The sequence below is a fragment of the Anneissia japonica genome, unplaced genomic scaffold (assembly GCF_011630105.1).
Source record: "Anneissia japonica isolate Jap-2015-1 unplaced genomic scaffold, ASM1163010v1 scaffold287709_len1912824_cov184, whole genome shotgun sequence".
Classification (NCBI taxonomy): domain Eukaryota; kingdom Metazoa; phylum Echinodermata; class Crinoidea; order Comatulida; family Comatulidae; genus Anneissia; species Anneissia japonica.
In genome coordinates, this window is record NW_022751466.1 from 1,005,445 (window position 1) to 1,012,037 (window position 6,593).

Below are 6,593 nucleotides of genomic sequence, written 5' to 3' on the forward strand. Positions count from 1 at the left end.
ATATGAGATTACAAACTCTCGCCCTGCAGTCGCGCCATATCTTTGTTATCCGGGGTATATAGGGGTGTAACATTACTGGCTATATGTAGCAGGTGAAATGTGGTCGAGCGGTATAGATGCACGTTTTGTGTGCTCAGTTAATCGAACGTACGGGGTTCAAATCTATTTTTTTTTTTTTTGTTATTTGTGCACATTATATTAAACATTAATAAAATATGAAAGATAAGATGCACAAATAATAATATAATAATAATAATAATAATAATAATCATCTTTACACACAAAACGTGCATCTTTACCGCTCGGTTACATTTTTTCACATGATATCTATAGCTAGTAATTTATACCGCTACAATACAACAACTAGCGGATACAAAGATATGGCGCGACAGCAGGGCGAGAGTTTGTTATCTCAGGTTATCTATTATTTGTGCATCTTATAATTTTTTTCCCCAGATTTCATTATATATAAGATATTTTTTTTAATTTGGACAGCAGATAAAAAACATGAAATCTGCATCTTACTTCTCAAATCCATCAGCCAAACGAGGCCTACCATAGGGCTTAAGTAGAATCAGTCGGGCTTTCATGCCTACCGGGCTGCCTTCAGAGTCCGCTGGATAGTATTTGACACATGGCCGGTACGCTCGAGTCGTCCGCGGTCAATCCGCTCGAGTCAGCCTGACCTTGCCAAATGACTTAGTCCAACGATTCGCTCGAGTTAGCTCTGTCAGTTGCGACAAAATTATATAAATAAATAACGTTCATATACTAGTTTAAATAAATTTTAAGTACTTGTTTATTTTAGCGGGAAGCCAGCCTTGAAGAAAATGGAAGACATGACACAATGACAAAACGATAAAAAAAAAAAAAAAAAAAATAACAAGGAATCATTAAAACCTATGAAAGGTAAATTAAACTACAAAAAAAGAAGCACAATACAATCTTATAAAGCCAAAAAATACAACTTTGAAATTTAGTTTTAAATATTCCTAACGAATTGAAATAAATCAATAGTTCTACCTAAAAGAGAAATTGAATTGAATGTGGTTGGAAGCCTGATGGTGAAACCTTGTTTTAAAACGTTAACTCAAGATTAAGGAATATTGGAGGGAGCGCTCGCTTCGCTCGTTTACCCCCCAGTAACGTCGCGATTAGTTTTCGATAAGAGAACAAACATTAAAAAAAGGTAATAGGTTACATGTTGCGCCATCCTGTCATTGTCAAGACCCATATTATTACAGTGACCCGAACCGTGCTGTTTTATTACCTTGCTCGTTGGCGTTCTAATGTTTAAGTATATTGTTATGTTTGTGTAAGTACAGTTTAAGTGTTTGTCGTACAGATGCCGGTTATTGCCATTAAAAATCCGAGCGCTGAAGGTGATCAGGTGAAGGATAGAGAACCCTCTGCAAAGCATAGGGAAACGAGTTATAAAACCAAAAAAATAACAATTACTTTCCACTGTAGAGTAAAAGTTAAAAATCAGAACAATTTACACTGTAGAGTATACATTAAGTTCAAAACTAATTTGTGCAGCCACGGCACTAGTTTCATTGTGGCTTTCTGTTATTATTATTATGTTAAATTATTATCAACATCGCATTTGTTAAACAATACAAACAAACGACAAACTATAACAGAAGCATTACCGTATATATCAAACATTTAACAGTTCCAAATGAAAAAGTAAAACATAACAACCGATATAATTGTTATTTACTCATTAGGCTTGTGTATTAGGAAGCGTAATTGTTTGCGGTTCTAATCCAGAAATTATTTTTTAAAAAACTAACAGAAAAGGCGAAAATATAGAAAGTTTTACATATGTACAATATGGTGGTCGGTGGCGTTTAAGAAGAAATAAAATGTTTAAGATTTATCGCAAAAAAGAATATTTTAATTCAAATGTACTCCATAAGTGAACCCCAATTTCATGACTGTGTGAGTGAGTGTTTACTTTGTCAAACCTACTATAATAGGCCACATGATCCATGACTATGTGTAGATTATATTCACTACATTTCACAACGACAGGGGTTAACTGAACCATAGCATCGGATTTACCCATACTATTGTATCTATATTTACTTATATATCAGCACTGTTGTTATTTTTGTATTTGATATACATGTCCATATACGAGGTGACTTTTCACGAGGTATTACCTCTTATTCGCATGGTAGACCTAGCTAATCAGAAAGATGTATTGACGCAGGTTGAAAAGAGCGCCGATAATTTATTCAGCAATGTTTGGTGGATGGTCAAGTAGATGCTTTAGGCAAGCAGATTTAGATGAAAAAATGACCTCGATTCAAACAAATTGCAAAAGTTTGTTTTATTGTTGTTTCTGGTTTATAAGGTTGCGCTAAATGACATATCCAAAATAGGACGTGAGTTTCTACCCAGAAGTCACCCAATTGCATAATATGAAAGTTAACCATTTAAAGGGGGGTGCAGGGATGAAACATGTATGTCATAATATAAAATATTATTGTTACGCCACTTTGCAATGCATTTGAATAGGGTCTTATCACAGTAATGGTTAATTAAAATACATATTTTCAATAAAAATGATCAGTGTGAACTGAGATGTGTATAAGAGACAGTATTCACAGTACAATACAATGTAAGATTCACAGTACAATACAATAAGATTCACAGTACGGAACGACAAACTATAGGGAACAGAAGCATTACCGTATATATCAAACATTTAACAGTTCCAAATGAAAACGTAAAACATAACAACCGATATAATTTTTTATTTACTCATTAGGCTTGTGTATTAGGAAGCGTAATTGTTTGCGGTTCTAATCCAGAAATTATTTTTTTTAAATAACAGAAAAGGCGAAAATATACAAAGTTTTACATATGCACAATATGGTGGTCGGTGGCGTTTAAGAGGAAATAAAATTTTTATGATTTGAATATTTTAATCGCCAAAATTGACACGATGGTAAACCTATCCGGGAAATTTGTTTTTAGATATTAAATTATTAAACTACTTAATAAGATACAACTTCAAATGTTAATTAATTTCTTCAATAAAATAAATGCCCATGCTGAGTAGTGTAAAATGGCTCTATAAGCCAAATAATTATACTGGATGTTGTTGTTGAAATTAAGACTTTCCATTCAAATGTACTCCATAAGTGAACCCCAATTTCATGACTGTGTGAGTGAGTGTTTACTTTGTCAAACCTACTATAATAGGCCACATGATCCATGACTATGTGTAGATTATATTCACTACAGTACATTTCGACAGGGGTTAACTGAACCATAGCATCGGATTTACCCATACTATTGTATCTATATTTACTTATATATCAGCACTGTTGTTATTTTTGTATTTGATATACATGTCCATATACGAGGTGACTTTTCACGAGGTATTACCTCTTATTCGCATGGTAGACCTAGCTAATCAGAAAGATGTATTGACGCAGGTTGAAAAGAGCGCCGATAATTTATTCAGCAATGTTTGGTGGATGGTCAAGTAGATGCTTTAGGCAAGCAGATTTAGATGAAAAAATGACCTCGATTCAAACAAATTGCAAAAGTTTGTTTTATTGTTGTTTCTGGTTTATAAGGTTGCGCTAAATGACATATCCAAAATAGGACGTTAGTTTCTACCCAGAAGTCACCCAATTGCATAATATGAAAGTTAACCATTTAAAGGGGGGTGCAGGGATGAAGCATGTATGTCATAATATAAAATATTATTGTTACGCCACTTTGCAATGCATTTGAATAGGGTCTTATCACAGTAATGGTTAATTAAAATACATATTTTCAATAAAAATGATCAGTGTGAACTGCTTTATCCTGATCCTTTGCATAGTGATGGTTAGTGCGACTAATTCTTTATAAATATTATTGGAATATTAATACTAAATTTATTTGTGAATGGTGTAAATATAGCTACTGTGAATTTTTTAAATGGTCTGTTTAAACTTTTGTACTGTACTTCCCTTCTGTAGGAACCATCGACATGTTGGACGTAAATGCTTCATCTTGTGGGTGTTTAACAGGCTTAAGAAATCTGGCAGAAGGGTCATCCCATCTTGCGCTTTGTGGGTGATTAGGGACAAGTTCCCAGAAGCTGGTGAAGACTACCCTGGGTTTTTTGAAAGCAGATGATAAAATGGACTTTGTGTTTAAATAATTATATATATATATCTGTCTCTTATACACATCTAGATAGATAAGTCCATCCCGATGAATGCAACAATCAACATATCTTCTCTAAATGATTCATTCTTGAAAATTTAGGTGACGTTTTATCTGGTTTTTTTTACAATCTCTCTCATCACTTATGGTAAGAAAGGATTTTTTTTAGTATAGGCCCACAGCTTCTGTATCTGCACCAGTCAATTGTGTGTAACCTTCTAGGCCTAGGCAGTAATTAAAATTGTTGCTATTGATGCGGATGGGCCAGCAAATTGATTGAAAATTAATTTGTTGTTAAGTACAGTATGTTCCAAATGCTTGTATGTTTCCTCTTTTCCCCACTCTTGTCTCATAATTGAAAATTTAAAGCTACTACAGTATGAATTCTAATTGTACAGTAAATGTAACTTGTTCTTTCCCATTCTTTACATTGGTTTAAACTAATTATAAATCCATACCTTTAATATTTTGATAACTGCAGTGATATATGTAATATATATATGTTTCAATGTTGCTTTTTATTCTGGTTTCAGTAAAACAATTTTATATCAACTGTGAGAAAATACACTTTGTAAAAAAATATTTGCCATTTACAAGGATGATAAATTGTGTTTCAAAATATTTATTTAGTACCACCAACAGTCTTTAATTTATGTACAGTAAAAATCAATAACCAAGTCAAGCACCACAAATAATGATGTTAAATATCATCATGAAAGAAGAGATCTCGGCTATGGAAAATAATACAAGCAATAGGAAAGTACAGTTAAACTTTCCTAAGTCGACTTTGCCTAACTTTAATAATTTCTAAATCTTATTTTATATGCCAAGTTGTGTTTTCCATTGAAAGTCAAATTTTATCTAAATGTGAACAAAAATTGTCAATGGCAATTTGGATTCGACATAGGCAAGTTCAACTATATGTTTCAAAATACTAAACAAAAAATGGTGTACAACAAATTTGAAGTTATTTTATTATATATAATCGAGGCATTACAGGACATTGATTTTATGCATATTGTGTCTTAAGCATTTATTCATGACAAATAAAGTTTCCAAAGCCTTGTTTTCAGGGAAAGTAAGTTTGGTTTAGCATGTGAATTAATTATATTCACATGGCGCTTAAGCTATATGTTAAATGATGTTGCAATTACAAGAAATTTGATTTTCCATAGTTAATTTGTGCATTTAGGCATTCATTCATGCCAAATAAATGATCCAAAGCCATGTTTTCAGGGTTAGAGAGTATGGTTAGTATCTGTGAAATAATTACGGTAAATGCACAGAAGGCTTATATAGCTATGGTAAATAATTAGCCTATGTAAATTAGCTTTTGCCATTTGCCATTAAGAACGATTTATGAAATAATTGTACTCATATAATTATTTTAATTATGAAAATTACGGTTCCTGTTGTCAAGTAGCTAATAATATAAAGTGTCTAAACCCAGGTTTTAATGCTTATAGGAATATAATTAGCAACATTTTGTGGATTAATTGTAAATTAAACTCACATAAATTTGAGAAAAGATTGTCATATAGTTTCTTGATAGATACTGTAATAATAATATGCAATCAATAACATGTGAATACATTTTAGCCTGATCCATATACCTCAGTACGCAAACTCGTATAATGGATTTGTTCATCTTGAAACTTCTCACAGCAGTGCCAAAACCTCCCGTTTTTCATACATAAAGAGATCATAGTGTCACAATCAGCGGCGTAGCTAGGAAAGAACGGGCCCCATTGCAGTATAGTAATTGCAGGGCCTTTTACGTGAAGCATTAACCGGGGGCCGCAGGTCTGAGTTAATACTAGTGGATGGTTGGAGTTGCTGGGAGCCGTCAATTTCCCCCGGTGGTGTAGGCAATTCCTAAGTGAATGCTGTAACGTTTTAAAGAAGTTTGTCCCATGCTAAATACCAAAAAAATAAAAAATATTGTTTTGAAATTAACTTGCCCATTTTGAAGTAACATAAAAGTTATCAACTTGAACATAGAAATTAGTGTATTTAAAAAATGTCTACCCATCTATTTAAACAGCGATAAATGATAGAAACACTTCCAGTCACTGGAAGTGTTTTATTATTTTTATTATAATTTTTTGGTTTAAAAATCACGGTACACATTTTTTAAATTCAATAATTTTTATGCACAAGTTAATAATTTGTATGCTATTGCAATATGATCAAGTTTATTTCAAAATTATTTTTTATGTCTTTTTGAAATTAGCAAGGGACAGTACATCTTTTAAGTGTTTTATAATTTTTATTATAATTTTTTGGTTTAAAAATCAGGGTACACATTTTTTTAATTCAATAATTTTTATGCACAAGTTAATAATTTGTATGCTATTGCAATATGAGCAAGTTTATTTCAAAATTATTTTTTTATGTTTGTTTTTTTAAATTAGCAA